Source organism: Neoarius graeffei, chromosome 27 (genome assembly GCF_027579695.1).
Source record: "Neoarius graeffei isolate fNeoGra1 chromosome 27, fNeoGra1.pri, whole genome shotgun sequence".
NCBI lineage: Eukaryota > Metazoa > Chordata > Actinopteri > Siluriformes > Ariidae > Neoarius > Neoarius graeffei.
In genome coordinates, this window is record NC_083595.1 from 24615068 (window position 1) to 24636223 (window position 21156).

A 21156-nucleotide genomic window follows, 5' to 3' on the forward strand; every position below is an offset into this window, starting at 1 on the left:
AAGGCCTTTGTAAGATCTAGGAAGGCCATTGTGGCAGCGGGGGCGTGGTCAAGCATCGGTCTGTGACAGGAGGGTGGAGCCGGGGAAGGTGAGTGGCAGATTCGCTACACCTGACGGTAATTAACCTGTGTTTTGTGTGTGTTTTCCCAGTAAACCGCTCCCTATTTTAAGAGGCTGAGAGAGAGCAGAGGGAGCGCGACCCGGGAGTGGAGGCTGAGAGTGTGTCTGTGTGCTGCGAGTTCTTTTTAAACTGAAAAGTTTATTAATAAAACACGCTGTTACTCCCTCCAAACGTTGTCCTGCCGTCCTCTGTGCTCCACCCACGCATTGTCCGCGCTACAGTGGTGCCGAAACCCGGGAAAAGGTGGAGCACCAGTGCTACAGCTCCATGGAATCCTCCCCGTTCGCGGACTTGGTCCACGCCCTCGCCACGGCTCAGCAGAGCCAGCACCAGGCACTCGTCACGCTCCGAACGGAGCAGGAGCGCCGCTTCGAAGCCCTGGTGCTGGCTCAACAGGAAGATCGAGAGGCGTTCCGGCGGCTCCTCGCGTCGGCGGGATCCACCAGCGCCCCGGCCGCGGGCCCGTCTCCCCTCACTGTGACCAAGATGGGCCCGCAGGACGACCCCGAGGCTTTCATCACCTTGTTCGAGCAGGTCGCCGAAGCCTCGGGGTGGCCGATGGAGCAGCGCGCGGCGCGCCTCCTCCCCCTCCTGACTGGAGAGGCGCAGCTGGCCGCATTACAGCTCCCCGCCGACCGCCGGCTGGCCTACGCTGACCTTCGCCGGGCCGTCCTCCAGCGCGTGGGGCGCACGCCGGAGCAGCAGCGCCAGCGCTTCCGCGCGCTGCGGATGGAGGAAGCCGGCAGCCCGTTCGCGTTTGGCCAGCAGCTCCGGGACGCCTGCTGGCGGTGGCTGAGGGCCGAAGATCGCGACGCCGAGGGAATCATCGACCAGGTGGCGCTGGAACAGTTCGTTGCCCGCTTACCAGCCGGAACCGCGGAGTGGGTCCAGTGCCACCGCCCGGCGTCGCTGGATCAGGCCGTAGGACTGGCGGAGGATCATCTGGCGGCTGTACCGGCGGCAGGACAACGGATGACATCGTCTTCTGTCTCCTCTTCTCTCTCTCTGTCTTCCCCCCCTCTCTCTCTGTCTTCCCCCCCTCCTCCCGTGTCCCGTCCTCGCCCCATTCCCCCACCACGGAGGCGGGGGCCGGCCCCACCCCAGCCGGCCCGCCGCACCCGTGGTGCCCTCCCGTTTCTCCCTTCTGTGTCTGTCTCTCCCCCCCCTCAGGTGAGTGAGCCCCAGAACACAGTTGCAGAGGGGAGGCCCGGGCCGGTTTGCTGGCGCTGCGGGGAACCGGGCCACCTGCAGCAACAATGTGCAGCGATGGAGGTGGGGGCGGTGGTGCGGATCCCCGACGCGCCAGAGGCTGCCCTCGATCGGGCCGGAGCGTATCGCATACCGGTAAGTGTACAAGGGGCTACATATCAGGCGTTGGTGGATTCAGGCTGCAATCAGACCTCAATCCGCCAAAGCCTGGTGCAAGACGAGGCATTGGGGGGAGCACAAGGGGTGAAGGTGTTGTGTGTGCACGGGGATATTCACAGCTACCCGTTGGTGTCAGTCCACATATATTTTAGAGGGGAAAAATCTATAGTGAAGGCGGCGGTTAATCCTCGCCTTACCCACTCTTTGATCTTGGGGACCGATTGGCCGGGATTTCGGGGTTTAATGGCACGCCTAGTAAAGAGTGGGTCCTGCCGGTTGACGGGGGAGGGTCCCGGTGTCGCTTTGGCTGGAGCGGCGGTCGCAGAGCCGTCTACGTCACCTCCGCGACAGGGGGAGGAGCCGCCGGCCCCTCCTCTTTCTATTGGGGAATCCCTCGTGGATTTCCCACTGGAACAATCGCGAGACGAGACTCTGCGACACGCGTTTGACCAAGTGAGAGTAATCGATGGTCAAACGCTCCAGCCGAACGCCACCCCGTCCTTCCCCTATTTTTCCATTTTGAAGGATAGATTATATCGAGTGACGCAGGACACTCAGACGAAAGAGCGAGTCACCCAGTTATTAATTCCAAAGAGCCGCCGGGAATTGGTATTCCAGGCGGCCCACTTTAATCCCATGGCTGGACACCTCGGGCAGGATAAGACACTCGCCCGGATAATGGCCCGATTCTATTGGCCGGGGATTCGCGGCGACGTCCGTAAGTGGTGTACGGCGTGCCGCGAATGCCAGTTAGTAAATCCAGCGGCCATTCCAAAAGCGCCCTTGCGCCCCCTACCATTAATCGAGACCCCGTTCGAAAGAATTGGGATGGATCTCGTTGGGCCATTAGATCGGTCAACACGAGGGTACCGCTTTATATTAGTCCTGGTGGACTATGCAACGCGATACCCGGAAGCGGTGCCTCTTCGCAATATCTCAGCACGCAGTATTGCAGAGGCCCTCTTCCACGTCATCTCCCGGGTTGGAATCCCGAAAGAGATTCTGACTGACCAAGGCACCTCGTTTATGTCACGAACACTGAGCGAACTGTATGGGCTACTAGGTATTACGCCGATCCGCACCAGCGTTTATCACCCACAGACGGACGGTTTAGTTGAACGGTTCAATCGCACCCTCAAGAATATTATTAAAAAATTCGTAAGTGAGGACGCACGTAACTGGGATAAGTGGCTCGAACCCTTGTTGTTTGCAGTGCGAGAGGTTCCCCAAGCCTCCACGGGGTTTTCCCCGTTTGAATTATTATACGGGCGTAAGCCGCGCGGCATCTTAGATGTACTGTGGGAAAATTGGGAGGAGGGACCTTCACAGAGCAAAAACGAAATTCAGTACGTTATGGATCTGCGCGCAAAACTCCACACGCTCACCCACCTAACTCAGGAGAATTTGCGGCAGGCCCAGGAACGGCAAGTCCGCCTGTACAACAAGGGCACGCGCCTTAGAGAGTTCACTCCGGGAGAGAAGGTACTCGTCCTGTTGCCCACATCGAGCTCCAAATTAATCGCCAAGTGGCAAGGACCCTTTGAGGTCACACGGCGAGTCGGGGACGTCGACTACGAGGTTAGGCGAACGGACAGGGAGGGGGCGCTACAGATCTACCACCTCAATCTGCTGAAACTCTGGAATGAGGAGGTCCCCGTGGCGTTGGTGTCGGTAGTTCCGGAGAAGGCGGAGCTGGGGCCGGAGGTCCCCAAAGGGTCATTGGCATCACGTACCTCTCCGGTCCCCTGTGGAGACCACCTCTCCCCGACCCAACTCGCGGAGGTCGCCCAGTTGCAGGCCGAGTTTTCGGATGTGTTCTCGCCCCTGCCCGGTCGCACGAACCTCATAGAACACCACATAGAGACGCCCCCGGGGGTGGTAGTGCGTAGCCGCCCTTATAGACTACCCGAACACAAAAAAAAGGTGGTTCGGGAAGAACTTCAGGCCATGCTCGAAATGGGCATCGTCGAGGAGTCCCACAGTGACTGGAGCAGCCCAGTGGTCTTGGTTCCCAAGGCCGACGGGTCGGTCCGGTTCTGTGTGGACTATAGAAAAGTCAACGCGGTGTCTAAATTCGACGCGTACCCAATGCCTCGTATTGATGAGCTGCTCGATCGACTAGGCACGGCTCGCTTTTACTCGACACTGGATTTGACGAAGGGATATTGGCAGATCCCCTTGACTCCATTATCCCGAGAGAAAACGGCCTTTTCCACACCGTTCGGCTTACACCAGTTCGTCACACTTCCGTTTGGGCTGTTTGGGGCGCCCGCTACGTTTCAGCGGCTGATGGACCGAGTCCTCCGGCCGCACGCCACCTATGCGGCCGCGTACCTAGACGACATCATCATTTATAGCAATGACTGGCAGCGGCACCTGCAACACCTGAGGGCCGTCCTTAGGTCGCTGAGGCGGGCGGGACTCACTGCCAACCCGAAGAAGTGTGCGATTGGGCGGGTGGAAGTACGGTATCTGGGCTTCCACTTGGGCAACGGGCAGGTGCGTCCCCAAATTAATAAGACTGCAGCGATTGCGGCCTGCCCGAGGCCCAAGACCAAAAAGGGGGTGAGACAGTTCCTGGGGCTGGCTGGCTACTATCGTAGGTTTATACCTAATTATTCGGACGTCACCAGCCCGCTGACTGACCTCACTAAAAAGGGGGCACCAGATCCGGTCCAGTGGACGGAGCAGTGCCAGCGGGCTTTCTCTGAGGTAAAGGCTGCACTGTGTGGGGGGCCACTCTTACACTCCCCTGACTTCTCTCTCCCTTTTTTGTTGCAGACGGATGCGTCGGACAGAGGGCTGGGGGCCGTTTTGTCCCAGCAGGTGGAGGGGGAGGACCGCCCAGTCCTATACATCAGTCGCAAGCTGTCAGTGCGTGAGGGGCGCTACAGCACCATTGAGAAGGAGTGCCTGGCGATCAAGTGGGCGGTCCTCGCCCTCCGTTACTACCTGCTGGGGCGCTCTTTCACCCTCTGTTCGGACCACGCGCCCCTCCAGTGGCTCCACCGCATGAAGGATGCCAACGCGCGGATCACCCGTTGGTATCTGGCACTCCAACCCTTCAACTTCAAGGTGGTCCACAGGCCGGGGGCGCAGATGGTCGTGGCGGACTTCCTCTCCCGTCAAGGGGGGGGGGAGTCGGCTGCGGGCCGGACGGGCGCCCGGCCTGAGTCGGGCGGTGGGGGTATGTGGCAGCGGGGGCGTGGTCAAGCATCGGTCTGTGACAGGAGGGTGGAGCCGGGGAAGGTGAGTGGCAGATTCGCTACACCTGACGGTAATTAACCTGTGTTTTGTGTGTGTTTTCCCAGTAAACCGCTCCCTATTTTAAGAGGCTGAGAGAGAGCAGAGGGAGCGCGACCCGGGAGTGGAGGCTGAGAGTGTGTCTGTGTGCTGCGAGTTCTTTTTAAACTGAAAAGTTTATTAATAAAACACGCTGTTACTCCCTCCAAACGTTGTCCTGCCGTCCTCTGTGCTCCACCCACGCATTGTCCGCGCTACAGCCATGTATAAAGGCTGCTGCTGCTCTCGAGCTTTTTCTTGCAGCTGTCATAGGGTAAAGATCATGTCAATTGTTCCATGTGAAGGACGAAAGCCACACTGACTTTCAGGTAGAACATTTTCGGAGATATGTACAGTAGCAGTCCCTTGAGGCAAATTTGAGAGAGTACCTTACCAGCAGTTGACAAAAGAGAGATGCCACGATAGTTACCACAGTCTGATTTCTCTCCTTTTTTGAAGATGGTGACAATTCTGGCATTCTTCAGAACAGCTGGGACATGTTCCTCTGTCCACATCCCAGTAATCAGTTTGTGGAGGGCTTCTTTTCAAGGTTGACCTCCATGCTTGAGTAGTTCACCAGGTATCTCATCTGGGCCTGCTGCTTTGTGGTTTTTAAGATTGTTGACGACTTCATTTACTTCACTAAAGGTTGGGATCTCTGCAAGGCTGTGCTGTACAGGGTAATTCTGGAGTTCATCAAGTGCTCTGATATCTGGGTTGACGTTATGGTTTAGCAGTTCAGAGAAATGTTCTTGCCATCTTTGTTGAATAGAGTCATTATCTTTCAGCAATGCATGACCATCTTTGGATTTCAATGGTGTATCTCCTGTGGTTGTTGGTCCATAGATAGCTTTGGTGGCAGCAAAGAAGGGCCTTGAGTTGTGCATTTCAGCCAGTTGTTCTAATTCTTCAGCTTTGTTCCTCCACCATTGGTCTTTGAGTTCACAGATGCAAGTTTGCACCTCATTTTTGATCTCATTAAGCTGTTGCTTATGTGATCTTGTTTGGGGGTTTTGCTGCCATGCTATAAAAGCTGCTCTCTTTTTTTCCACCAATTCTAGGATCTCGGCCTCATTATCATAGAACCAGTCCTTGTGTTTGCGTTTCTTAGGTCCAATGGTTTCTTTGCAAGATTCCAGTATAGTGATCTTCAGAGTGTTCCACATTTTGTCTATATCCAAAATAGAGTTTATGTGGATGTCACTAAGTGATTGTAGCTTTACTTCTCAGGTATTCTGAAATTTGGTTGCTGTTTCTGGATTATTGAGTGCTTCAATGTTCGTCTTCATGCAGCGTCTGCTGCGGCCACTCATTTTATCGAGTTTAATCCATAGGCTACAGAGGACCATTCAATGGTCTGTCCAACAGCTGTCTGATCCATATATTGCCTTTGTGATCAAGACTTCTTTATGATCTCTCGCACGGATGATGGCATAGTCTAAGAAATGCCAATGTTTTGAGCGTGGGTGTTGCCAAGTAGTCTTGCAGCTGTTTTTCTGTCTGAAGAGGGTGTTGGTGATGATGAGTTCATTTTTGATGCATTTGGTTAGTAACATTAGTCTGTTTGAGTTCATTTTGCCTAACCTATTTTTACCAATTGCAGACCAGGCTTGAAAGTCTTGACCCAGTCTTGCATTGAAGTTGCGAAGTATTGTCAGTTTGTCATCAGTGGAGACTGCTGTTATGGCCTTATCAAGAGAGTCATAAATGTCTTCATTAATAATTGCTTCTGCATCTAGCGTGGGGGGATATGCACTGATCACAGTCAGGAACTGATTTTTTGCCAGTTTGATACGTACTTTCATTAGGCGCTCATTGGTTGATATTGGTAGTTCTTCAAGTGCATCAAGTAGGTCATTCTTTATAGTCAGACCAACTCCATGTATTCGATGATTTTCTTTGGGTAAACCTTTCCAAAAAAAGGTATACCCAATAGATCAGACCTGGGCATTTTATGGCCCGCGGGCCGCATCCTGCCGTTTGGTTCATTCTGACCGGCCCGCGTAAGGTTAATTAGAAATTACAAAATAAATGTATTTTCTAATTTTACCTCATGCATGGACTGAATGTGCATTGCTTTTATTTTGAAGTTGTGTTCAGCAAAAACGCAATGCATACGACATGAAATCCCATGAAACCTAATCCCGCGATAACTACTTCCGTAATTTGTCCAGACCAACCACAAACTTGTACGTCATCCTTCAAACGGTCCAGCCAATCACATAGTGTGACGTCACCAGCAGGCGCCGGAGCCCGAGCCGATCTGTAGATCTGATACCTACACCAAATCGATGTTGTTGTGAGCAGGTCACAAGAAGACTTTATCCCCCAAAATGTCCACAAAAAGAAGAAAGGTAGATGCCGAATGCAGGGCTTTCAACAAAACATGGACTGCTAAGTATTTATTTACTGAAGTCAGAGATAAAGCCGTGTGTTTAGTTTGCGGAGAGCAGATCCAAAAAACTGAAAAACACCAAATGAGGTGATTAGACTACAAATGTTGGCATCATTATTATAATATGATCTATCTTGCTTGATATTTGGAGTAGAAAGACAATATTGTGATGTCTTTATTGTGTTTTGGGGTGAATGTGACTGAAAAAAAAATGGTACAAACGTTCATATTTTGTTAACCATTGTTTTGGGAAATTTGATTGAATAAATGACATTTTTTGAAAGGCAACCTTGTTTTTTCCATACTCTTACCAGTCTTAGCAGCTTGTAAAAACAATGTTATTTACTGCTTTATATAAAGAAATACAATTAATATTATGCAGAATTTAGTTCAGCCTTGTGGTCCGGCCCACCACAAAATTTTCTGTTTCTCATGTGGCCCCATGGAAAAAATAATTGCCCACCCCTGCAATAGATTCTTTCAGTTGCCCTTCATCAGCTAGTCTTGTTTCACTCAGAGCTGCTATGTCGATATTATGCCAAGTAAGCCCATGCAACATGTGCTGTGCGCTGCTCAGGTTGGTCATTGTTTGGATTGGAGGAGTCCATCAGTGTGCGGACGTTCCATGCAGCAAGCCTAAGAGACATGTTGCTGTGTGAGTCTAGTCTTTGCATATTTCTCGCCATTACCAGAGTGGATGGTGCATCAGTTACCCCAGATGCAGTAGCATGTGCTGGTCTTCGCATGTTTCTTGCCGCAGCCAGTGGTGATGGTGTGTTGGTTGCCCTGGAGGCGGTAACAAGGGTTGAAATTTGGTTGGGATTGATCATCATCAGGGAAGCATGTGCTTGGAGATGACGACGATTGCACGATCTGTCATCCACTTGGTAGCAAGGTCCAGAATCCAGGGCAAGAAAGAGTTCAAGATACTGGTAGACACAAGCCACTGCATGGCAGTTTTTGCCGGTCTTCCAGTTGCCACAGGAGTGAGTGAGTCTTCCGTCGGCTAGATAAGCTCATCCGCCAGACTCACTATCCTATGACCCTCGGTAGGGAGGCAGGAGGGTACTATCACTTGCCCAAGGTGAACCCTCAGACTAGCGGAGGGAAGGAGTCATCTTACTTCTCCATTCTAGACCAGCTTCAAGCAAGGTCTAGCCACTGCCCATAAAGAAAATGGTACATGCTGGTAGTAATAGACTGATGTACAGTAGCAGATGGGTCGAAGCTGTGACATCAAAAGATCAGGTGCTGAAACAGTGATTAAATTTTTGACTAGGGAAGTAATTCCTAGATTTGGTATTCCAAGTATGTGAACTTCTAGGATTAGCAGTTAATTTGAAGGTGAAATTAGAGTTACCGTAGGTGTTTTCAATCAATGGGATGTGTAGCGCGGACAATGAGTGGGTGGAGCACAGAGGACGGCAGGACAACGTTTGGAGGTAGTGACAACGTATTTATTAGTAAACTTTTCAGTCTAAATATTCGCAGCACACAGACACACACTCAGCCTCCAATCCCGGGTTGCGCTCCCTCTGCTCTCTCTCAGCCTCCTAAAATAGGGAGCGGTTTACTGGGGAAACACACACAAAACACAGGTTAATTACAGTCAGGTGTAGCGAATCTGCCACTCACCTTCCCCGGCTCCACCCTCCTGTCACAGACCGATGCTTGACCACGCCCCCGCTGCCACATACCCCCACCGCCCGACTCAGGCCGGGCGCCCGTCCGGCCCGCAGCCGACTCCCCCCCCCCTTGACGGGAGAGGAAGTCCGCCACGACCATCTGCGCCCCCGGCCTGTGGACCACCTTGAAGTTGAAGGGTTGGAGTGCCAGATACCAACGGGTGATCCGCGCGTTGGCATCCTTCATGCGGTGGAGCCACTGGAGGGGCGCGTGGTCCGAACAGAGGGTGAAAGAGCGCCCCAGCAGGTAGTAACGGAGGGCGAGGACCGCCCACTTGATCGCCAGGCACTCTTTCTCAATGGTGCTGTAGCGCCCCTCACGCACTGACAGCTTGCGGCTGATGTATAGGACTGGGCGGTCCTCCCCCTCCACCTGCTGGGACAAAACGGCCCCCAGCCCTCTGTCCGACGCATCCGTCTGCAACAAAAAAGGGAGAGAGAAGTCAGGGGAGTGTAAGAGTGGCCCCCCACACAGTGCAGCCTTTACCTCAGAGAAAGCCCGCTGGCACTGCTCCGTCCACTGGACCGGATCTGGCGCCCCCTTTTTAGTGAGGTCAGTCAGCGGGCTGGTGACATCCGAATAATTAGGTATAAACCTACGATAGTAGCCAGCCAGCCCCAGGAACTGCCTCACCCCCTTTTTGGTCTTGGGCCTCGGGCAGGCCGCAATCGCTGCCGTCTTATTAATTTGGGGACGCACCTGCCCGTTGCCCAAGTGGAAGCCCAGATACCGTACTTCCACCCGCCCAATCGCACACTTCTTCGGGTTGGCAGTGAGCCCCGCCCGCCTCAGCGACCTAAGGACGGCCCTCAGGTGTTGCAGGTGCCGCTGCCAGTCATTGCTATAAATGATGATGTCGTCTAGGTACGCGGCCGCATAGGAAGCGTGCGGCCGGAGGACCCGGTCCATCAGCCGCTGAAACGTAGCGGGCGCCCCAAACAGCCCAAACGGAAGTGTGACGAACTGGTGTAAGCCGAACGGTGTGGAAAAGGCCGTTTTCTCTCGGGATAATGGAGTCAAGGGGATCTGCCAATATCCCTTCGTCAAATCCAGTGTCGAGTAAAAGCAAGCCGTGCCTAGTCGATCGAGCAGCTCATCAATACGAGGCATTGGGTACGCGTCGAATTTAGACACCGCGTTGACTTTCCTATAGTCCACACAGAACCGGACCGACCCATCGGCCTTGGGAACCAAGACCACCGGGCTGCTCCAGTCACTGTGGGACTCCTCGACGATGCCCATTTCGAGCATGGCCTGAAGTTCTTCCCGAACCACCTTTTTTTTGTGTTCGGGTAATCTATAAGGGCGGCTATGCACTACCACCCCCGGGGGTGTCTCTATGTGGTGTTCTATGAGGTTCGTGCGACCGGGCAGGGGCGAGAACACATCCGAAAACTCGGCCTGCAACTGGGCGACCTCCGCGAGTTGGGTCGGGGAGAGGTGGTCTCCACAGGGGACCGGAGAGGTACGTGATGCCAATGACCCTTTAGGGACCTCCGGCCCCAGCTCCGCCTTCTCCGGAACTACCGACACCAACGCCACGGGGACCTCCTCATTCCAGAGTTTCAGCAGATTGAGGTGGTAGATCTGTAGCGCCCCCTCCCTGTCCGTTCGCCTAACCTCATAGTCGACGTCCCCGACTCGCCGTGTGACCTCAAAGGGTCCTTGCCACTTGGCGATTAATTTGGAGCTCGACGTGGGCAACAGGACGAGAACCTTATCTCCCGGAGTGAACTCTCTAAGGCGCGTGCCCTTGTTGTACAGGCGGGCTTGCCGTTCCTGGGCCTGCCGCAAATTCTCCTGAGTTAGGTGGGTGAGCGTGTGGAGTTTTGCGCGCAGATCCATAATGTACTGAATTTCGTTTTTGCTCTGTGAAGGTCCCTCCTCCCAATTCTCCCGCAGTACATCTAAGATGCCGCGCGGCTTACGCCCATACAGTAATTCAAACGGGGAGAACCCCGTGGAGGCTTGGGGGACCTCTCGCACTGCAAACAACAAGGGTTCGAGCCACTTATCCCAGTTACGTGCGTCCTCACTTACAAATTTTTTAATAATATTCTTGAGGGTGCGATTGAACCGTTCAACTAAACCGTCCGTCTGTGGGTGATAAACGCTGGTGCGGATCGGCTTAATACCTAGTAGCCCATACAGTTCGCTCAGTGTTCGTGACATAAACGAGGTGCCTTGGTCAGTCAGAATCTCTTTCGGGATTCCAACCCGGGAGATGACGTGGAAGAGGGCCTCTGCAATACTGCGTGCTGAGATATTGCGAAGAGGCACCGCTTCCGGGTATCGCGTTGCATAGTCCACCAGAACTAATATAAAGCGGTACCCTCGTGTTGACCGATCTAATGGCCCGACGAGATCCATCCCAATTCTTTCGAACGGGGTCTCGATTAATGGTAGGGGGCGCAAGGGCGCTTTTGGAATGGCCGCTGGATTTACTAACTGGCATTCGCGGCACGCCGTACACCACTTACGGACGTCGCCGCGAATCCCCGGCCAATAGAATCGGGCCATTATCTGGGCGAGTGTCTTATCCTGCCCGAGGTGTCCAGCCATGGGATTAAAGTGGGCCGCCTGGAATACCAATTCCCGGCGGCTCTTTGGAATTAATAACTGGGTGACTCGCTCTTTAGTTTGAGTGTCCTGCGTCACTCGGTATAATCTATCCTTCAAAATGGAAAAATAGGGGAAGGACGGTGTGGCGTTCGGCTGGAGCGTTTGACCATCGATTACTCTCACTTGGTCAAACGCGTGTCGCAGAGTCTCGTCTCGCGATTGTTCCAGTGGGAAATCCACGAGGGATTCCCCAATAGAAAGAGGAGGGGCCGGCGGCTCCTCCCCCTGTCGCGGAGATGACGTAGACGGCTCTGCGACCGCCGCTCCAGCCAAAGCGACACCGGGACCCTCCCCCGTCAACCGGCAGGACCCACTCTTTACTAGGCGTGCCATTAAACCCCGAAATCCCGGCCAATCGGTCCCCAAGATCAAAGAGTGGGTAAGGCGAGGATTAACCGCCGCCTTCACTATAGATTTTTCCCCTCTAAAATATATGTGGACCGACACCAACGGGTAGCTGTGAATATCCCCGTGCACACACAACACCTTCACCCCTTGTGCTCCCCCCAATGCCTCGTCTTGCACCAGGCTTTGGCGGATCGAGGTCTGATTGCAGCCTGAATCCACCAAGGCCTGATATGTAGCCCCTTGTACACTTACCGGTATGCGATACACTCCGGCCCAATCGAGGGCAGCCTCTGGCGCGTCGGGGATCCGCACCACCGCCCCCACCTCCATCGCTGCACATTGTTGCTGCAGGTGGCCCGGTTCCCCGCAGCGCCAGCAAACCGGCCCGGGCCTCCCCTCTGCAGCTGTGTTCTGGGGCTCACTCACCTGAGGGGGGGGAGAGACAGACACAGAAGGGAGAAACGGGAGGGCACCACGGGTGCGGCGGGCCGGCTGGGGTGGAGCCGGCCCCCGCCTCCGTGGTGGGGGAATGGGGCTGGGACGGGACACAGGAGGAGGGGGGGAAGACAGAGAGAGAGAAGAGGAGACAGAAGACGATGTCATCCGTTGTCCTGCCGCCGGTACAGCCGCCAGATGATCCTCTGCCAGTCCTACGGCCTGATCCAGCGACGCCGGGCGGTGGCACTGGACCCACTCCGCGGTTCCGGCTGGTAAGCGGGCAACGAACTGTTCCAGCGCCACCTGGGCGATGATTCCCTCGGCGTCGCGATCTTCGGCCCTCAGCCACCACCAGCAGGCGTCCCAGAGCTGCTGGCCGAACGCGAACGGGCTGCCTGCTTCCTCCATCCGCAGCGCGCGGAAGCGCTGGCGCTGCTGCTCCGGCGTGCGCCCCACGCGCTGGAGGACGGCCCGGCGAAGGTCGGCGTAGGCCAGCCGGCGGTCGGTGGGGAGCTGTAATGCGGCCAGCTGCGCCTCTCCAGTCAGGAGGGGGAGGAGGCGCGCCGCGCACTGCTCCATCGGCCACCCCGAGGCTTCGGTGACCTGCTCGAACAAGGTGATGAAAGCCTCGGGGTCGTCCTGCAGGCCCATCTTGGTCACAGTGAGGGGAGACGGGCCCGCGGCGGGGGCGCTGGTGGACCCCGCCGACGCGAGGAGCCGCCGGAACGCCTCTCGATCTTCCTGTTGAGCCAGCACCAGGGCTTCGAAGCGGCGCTCCTGCTCCTTTCGGAGCGTGACGAGTGCCTGGTGCTGGCTCTGCTGAGCCGTGGCGAGGGCGTGGACCAAGTCCGCGAACGGGGAGGATTCCATGGAGCTGTAGCACTGGTGCTCCACCTTTTCCCGGGTTTCGGCACCACTGTAGCGCAGACAATGAGTGGGTGGAGCACAGAGGACGTCAGGACAACGTTTGGAGGTAGTGACAACGTATTTATTAGTAAACTTTTCAGTCTAAATATTCGCAGCACACAGACACACACTCAGCCTCCAATCCTGGGTCGCGCTCCCTCTGCTCTCTCTCAGCCTCCTAAAATAGGGAGCGGTTTACTGGGGAAACACACACAAAACACAGGTTAATTACAGTCAGGTGTAGCGAATCTGCCACTCACCTTCCCCGGCTCCACCCTCCTGTCACAGACCGATGCTTGACCACGCCCCCGCTGCCACAGGATGATAATCAGGTGTGAGTGGGCACCCTGATTTATTTAAAGAACAGGGATCTATCAAAGTCTGATCGTCTCAACACATGTTTGTGGAAGTGTATCATGGCACGAACAAAGGACATTTCTGAGGACCTCAGAAAAAAGTGTTGTTGATGCTCATCAGGCTGGAAAAGGTTACAAAACCATCTCTAAAGAGTTTGGACTCCAACAATCCACAGTCAGACAGACTGTGTACAAATGGAGGAAATTCAAGACCACTGTTACCCTCCCCAGGAGTGGTCAACCAGCAAAGATCACTCCAAGAGCAAGGCATGTAATAGTCGGTGAGGTCACAAAGGACCCCAGGGTAACTTCTAAGCAACTGATGGCCTCTCTCACATTGGCTAATGTTAATGTTCATGAGTCCACCATCAGGAGAACACTGAACAACAATGGTGTGCATGGCAGGGTTGCAAGGAGAAACCCACTGCTCTCCAAAAAGAACATTGCTGCTCATCTAAAATTATGTGGACAAGCCAGAAGGCTATTGGAAAAATGTTTTGTGGACAGGTGAGACCAAAATAGAACAATTTGGTTTAAATGAGAAGCATTATGTTTGGAGAAAGGAAGACACTGTATTCCAGCATAAGAACCTTATCCCATCTGTGAAACATGGTGGTGGTAGTATCATGGTTTGGGCCTGTTTTGCTGCATCTGGGCCAGGACAGTTTGCCATCATTGATGGAACAATGAATTCTGAATTATACCAGTGAATTCTAAAGGAAAATGTCAGGACATCTGTCCATGAACTGAATCTCAAGAGAAGGTGGGTCATGCAGCAAGACAACAATCCTAAGCACACAAGTCATTCTACCAAAAAATGGTTAAAGAAGAATAAAGTTAATGTTTTGGAATGGCCAAGTCAATGTCTTGACCTTAATCCAATCAAAAAGTTGTGGAAGGACCTGAAGCAAGCAATTCATGTGAGAAAACCCACCAACATCCCAGAGTTGAAACTGTTCTTTCGGGAAGAATGGGCTAAAATTCCTCCAAGCCGGTGTGCAGGACTGATCAACAGTTACCAAAAACGTTTAGTTGCAGGTATTGCTGCACAAGGGGGTCACACCAGATACTGAAAGCAAAGGTTCACATACTTTTGCCACTCACAAAAACAAAAGTCTGTGATTTGTTAATTCATGTGAACCTTTATTTAACTGACAAAAGTACAAAGAAAAGATTTTGAACAGTTTAACTGATGGTGGGGGTTTGTAGTTTGTGAGGGTTTTAATGCCACGCCAGAGAGCATCTCTGGTGTTGCTGAAGTGTCCAGAAATGTTATTGCTGAACTGACGTTTTGCCTCCCTAATACCACAGGACAGGTTGGCTCTGGCTGTTGCTAGACATGCTGTGTCCCCGGCCCTAAAGCTTGTGTCCCAAGCCTGCAGGAGCCTGTGAACCTCTCCTGTCAACCAAGGCTTCTGGTAAGCACAAACAGTGATTGTTTTGCAGTGAGTGACATCATCAGAGCATTTAGTGATGTATGCTGTGATGGCCTCAGTGTATTCCTCTAAGGTGGTGTTTACATTAGACCGTATCAGCGGATCATCAGATTAATGTTTTTAAAACGATTCGCATGCACACAGCAACGCCAATACACGATTCGCGTGCACACAGCAACGCCAATACACGGATACGCTAATCACATGACTAGACGGCATGCAAGTTGAAATGTGTCAGTGTGGCTCAGCGCTTCCTCCTCAGCAGCTGCGCTCCAAATCACTCCGCCCTGAACAGCGAGTGCCCTCTGGAGGGTGCGCACTCCAGCCCTGCGCAGCTCACAGAGCGCGCGAGTGAAGCGCACGAGCAGTGATTCGGGACTGAGCCACTGTGTGTGTGATCCCAGTGCATATTGGGCATGCGCAAGTCACTCACCACTTGCAAGAGGAAGGATGGCAAGCCTAAAGACAATCATAACTACACAATGGGCAGTATTTGCATCTTACCATGAACAACATTAAGAATGACAAAGCAAAGCATTATATTCATACTTTTATACTCTTTAATGAAAAACAAAAAGGTGATACAAGGCGGAAACAATAGCAGGAAGTGAAGTCCGCGCCATTTTTCAGCAGTCGCATCACATGACCAAAGTGGCATGAACAACACCAGCGAATCAGGAAGGTGGATGTCACAGTGACGTTGTCCAATGATGACGTCAGCTAGAGCTCAGCACTGCGTTTCCTCGTATCTCAATGTTTACACAGCACCGGATCAGATATGAACTGGGTTGAATACGTGGGCCCTGGCGGATTCAAGTTGTTCCGCCTGTGGAGTCGTTTCCCGGCGTTTTAATGTGAACGGACAGTGCATCCGCGATGAAAACGAGACGGATACGGTCTAATGTAAACACCACCTAAGTCTATGTGGTCATTGTAAGTGGCTGCTTCTTTGAAAATGTCCCAGTGTGTAGTGCTAAAACAGTCTTTCAAAGCATAGAAGGTCCCCTCTGGCCATACACATACTGTACCTCCTTTTGTGATGGTCTGATGGCTCTCATTCTGGGTCTATATGCAGGTCTCAGCATGGTGATGTGATCAGAGAGACCCATGTGGGGGAGGCCTTGTAAGCTCCTTTGTGAGTTGTGTTCACCAAGTCCAGTAAGTTGTCACTTCTTTTGGAAAGTCCACATGTTGATGTAATTTGGGCAGTAAAACCTTTAAATCTGCATAATTGAAGTCACCTGCTGTGATGAGGACTCCATCTGGGTGCGCTGTCTGTTGCTCACTGATGGCCTGATAGAGTTCATTGAGTGCCTCGCTCCTAGCATTGGTGTTAGCGGTGGGAGGGATGTAAACGGCGATGATCAGAATCGATGTAAACTCCCTCGGTAGGTAGAAGGGTCGGCACTTGATGATGATAAACTCCACCAGCAGAGAACAGTGTTTGTGCACAACAGTAGCATTCCGGCACCAAGCATCGCTGATGTAAACACACACTCTCCCGCCACGAGTCTTGCTTCCTTCCATAAAGGCTCAGCGTGGCATGTTAGCCCAGCTAGCTGGATTGCAGAGGCCAGAATGTTATTCAGCCAGGATTCCATAAAGATGAAAACACAGCAATCCCTCACATCACGTAGTGCAGATCTCATGAGTTCTACGTGATCTATTTTGTTGTCTAGTGAGTGTACATTGGCCAGAATGAGGGATGGTATTGCAGGTCTGTGCAGGCTAGTGGCTAGCCTAGCCCGGATACTGCCGCACTTGCCACACTTCTGTTTTCTCTCACACCGCTTCCGGTGCCTCTTTGGGTGTGACACAGCAGGCGAGTCCGGTGATGTAGTACTCCGGCAGAGAAGACCCAGGCCTCGAAGTTCCTCTATGACTTTCTGGTCCAAGTGGAGATGCTTGGTCATATTTCCTATAGCTAGAAGGCAGTGGTGGCAATATCTTGTGACCGACATTGTCAGTGCACTACTCGCACATGCATATAGACATAAAGCACACAGACATACACTAGAACACACACTTTTAGACACTAAACGCGGAGAGAAAGGGGCCGCTGCGTCCGTACATGCCGCCATCTTAAAATTTTCAGAATAGACTTATTATCTCTAGCCACTTTATCCTGTTCTACAGGGTCGCAGGCAAGCTGGAGCCTATCCCAGCTGACTACGGGCGAAAGGCGGGGTACACCCTGGACAAGTCACCAGGTCATCACAGGGCTGACACATAGACACAGACAACCATTCACACTCACATTCACACCTACGGTCAATTTAGAGTCACCAGTTAACCTAACCTGCATGTCTTTGGACTGTGGGGGAAACCGGAGCACCCGGAGGAAACCCACGCGGACACGGGGAGAACATGCAAACTCCACACAGAAAGGTCCTCGCTGGCCACGGGGCTCGAACCCAGACCTTCTTGCTGTGAGGCGACAGCGCTAACCACTACACCACCGTGCCGCCCAGAATAGACTTAACTTTCCTAAATATATATGCACCAAATGAGGATTGCCTTAACTTCTTTAAAATGATAGCATCAATCTTGGCAGGAAATGCCAAAGGAATTATTATTATTATTATGGCTAGAGGTTTCAACTGTGCACTTACAACCCCGATTGCAAAAAAGTTGGGACAAAGTACAAATTGTAAATAAAAATGAAATGCAATAATTTACAAATCTCAAAAACTGATATTGTATTCACAATAGAACATAGACAACATATCAAATGTCGAAAGTGAGACATTTTGAAATTTCATGCCAAATATTGGCTCATTTGAAATTTCTTGACAGTAACACATCTCAAAAAAGTTGGGACAGGGGCAATAAGAGGCTGGAAAAGTTAAAGGTACAAAAAAGGAACAGCTGGAGGACCAAATTGCAACTCATTAGGTCAATTGGCAAACGGTCATTAACATGACTGGGTATAAAAAGAGCATCTTGGAGTGGCAGCGGCTCTCAGAAGTAAAGATGGGAAGAGGATCACCAATCCCCCTAATTCTGCACTGACAAATAGAGGAGCAATATCAGAAAGGAGTTTGACAGTGTAAAATTGCAAAGAGTTTGAACATATCATCATCTACAGTGCATAATATCATCAAAAGATTCAGAGAATCTGGAAGAATCTCTGTGCGTAAGGGTCAAGGCCGGAAAACTATACTGGGTGCCCGTGATCTTCAGGCCCTTAGACGGCACTGCATCACATACAGGCATGCTTCTGTATTGGAAATCACGAAATGGGCTCAGGAATATTTCCAGAGAACATTATCTGTGAACACAATTCACTGTGCCATCCGCAGTTGCCAGCTAAAACTATATAGTTCAAAGAAGCCATATCTAAACATGATCCAGAAGCGCAGACGTCTTCTCTGGGCCAAGGCTCATTTAAAATGGACTGTGGCAAAGTGGAAAACTGTTCTGTGGTCAGACGAATCAAAATTTGAAGTTCTTTATGGAAATCAGGGACGCCTTGTCATTCGGACTAAAGAGGAGAAGGACAACCCAAGTTGTTATCAGCGCTCAGTTCAGAAGCCTGCATCTCTGATGGTATGGGGTTGCATTAGTGCATGTGGCATGGGCAGCTTACACATCTGAAAAGACACCATCAATGCTGAAAGGTATATCCAGGTTCTAGAGCAACATATGCTCCCATTCAGACGATGGCTCTTTCAGGGAAGACCTTGCATTTTCCAACATGACAATGCCAAACCACATACTGCATCAATTACAGCATCATGGCTGTGTAGAAGAAGGGTCTGGGTACTGAACTGGCCAGCCTGCAGTCCAGATCTTTCACCCATAGAAAACATTTGGCGCATCATAAAACGGAAGATACAACAAAAAAGGCCTAAGACAGTTGAGCAACTAGAATCCTACATTAGACAAGAATGGGTTAACATTCCTATCCCTAAACTTGAGCAACTTGTCTCCTCAGTCCCCAGACATTTACAGACTGTTGTAAAGAGAAAAGGGGATGTGTCACAGTGAAAAACGTGGCCTTGTCCCAACTTTTTTGAGATGTGTTGTTGTCATGAAATTTAAAATCACCTAATTTTTCTCTTTAAATTATACATTTTCTTGGTTTAAACATTTGATATGTCATCTATGTTCTATTCTGAATAAAATATGGAATTTTGAAACTTCCACATCATTGCATTCCGTTTTTATTTACAATTTGTACTTTGTCCCAACTTTTTTGGAATCGGGGTTGTAATTCAAAAATAGATAAGTTCCCTCCAGATGCTGGATCTATCTCTAGGAAATCTAGATCATTGAATGCAATGATAAAATAATTTGGACTTACAGATGCATGACATTACCATCACCCCAGACAGAAGTCTTATACTTTCAGGTCGGGGGTCCATGGTAGTTATTCCCGGAGTGTGTGTGTGTGTGTGTGTGTGTGTGTGTGTGTCCATCCAAGCAAGATATTAGCAAAATTGAATCCTGTAATACTGAATCAGTGACTATCTCAGATCATGGACCTGTCACTCTTAAAATGAACCTTGGATTTAATAAAATTCTTAAATACTGGGGGCTCAGTGCTGTCTGACCCTCTCATAAGGGAGAAAGTAAGTCAAGAACTGAAGAATTATTTTGATTCTAACAAAAATGGAAGTGTTTCACCTTCAATTTTATGCAATGCAGCAAAGGCTGTAATGAGAGGTAAAATCATCTCAATGTCAAGGATCCTAAAGAGGCAGTGACTTGAAAAACAGCTGAAACTAGAAAATGAGATTAAAATATTAGACAAAAAAACATAAACAGTCTAGAGATGAGGGAGACCTGAAAGCTTTACAAAACTATAAACAAAAACTAGATGAGCTGTTGACACATAAAGTGGAAGGGGCCCTTAAATTTATTGGTCAGACTTCCTATGAGATGGGAAATAGGGCAAGCAAGTTGTTGGCATTCCAGCTCCACAAAGCACAGTAGGCTCAAACACTTCTACCAAAACACAGAGGTGGACTTGGTTTGCCAAATCTTAAATACTACTATTGGGCAGTCCAACTGCAGACACTGGTGCATTGGATTAAGAATGACTTGGATACAAGATGGGTACAGATCGAACAAAATTCAGTTCCTGAGAGTCCCCTCCAATCAATAGTATTTTTGGGTAAAGCTCATTGGAAAAAGATGATCAAAAACAACTGGATACAAAATACACTGAAGGTGTGGGATAATGTAAGGAAAAAGGGGAGAGGGGCAAATGCAATATCAAGGGCTATTCCAATAGCAGGAAATACAGACTTCTGTCCATCTTTGTGTGATGGGACTGACTTGGGCCTGGTTACCATTAACCATTTAATGGCAGGAGACAGTTTGAAGTAATTTGCACAGTTACAGCAATGCATTGCAGGGAGCAATGGGTTGTCTTCCAAAGATATATGTTTCAAATAAGGCATTATTTGATTACTCACAGTGAATGGGAAACAATTAAAAGACCTCCAACGGGTGTGGAACAGTACTTTATTAATTTGATGGAGAAAAATTTTATTTAAAAATATAATTAAATAAATAAATGAATGAATACATAAATATATAACAAGTTCTAAGACTTTAGACTTACTATTCTGCAACTGCTTTAGGTTACCATTAATTAACCTCACATCTCTCTTGAAACCTGTCATCTCAGGTCTGTTGGATGAGGCCACATCCAATGTCAGGCCCCCACCTCCGCTGGACATAGAAGGTACCCCGATGTATGCTATCCACCAGTTGCTGGACTCCAGAAGGAGAGGAGGGACTCTGTAGTACCTTGTGGACTGGGAGGGCTATGGGCCCAAGGAGCATAGCTGGGTTCCCACATGAGATATCCTGGATCCGGGGCTGGTGGAGGAGTTCCATCAGTGTCATCCAGAGAAGCCCACGCCTCGGCCTAGGGGCTGTCCCAGGTGTCATGGGTCTAGCCCTCCTGGCAGTCTGCACAGCAATGGTCCCAGAGATCATCCGCAGTGACGACCCTCTGTCCAGCACCGTGGCAGTTCTGATGGCTCACTCAGGAGTGTTCCCAGCAGTGTGGTGGGTGGTTGCCCTCGGCCTCCTTGGACTCCTTGGGGGGGGGGGTTACTATCATGCTCCTGGGCTCACCTAACACTCAGGGCTCCACTTCCCACAATCCCCCTCACACACCTGTCACTAACACGTGCACTCCATCAGCCGACCCGGAGCCACTTCCTTGGAGTGGCTCCCCCA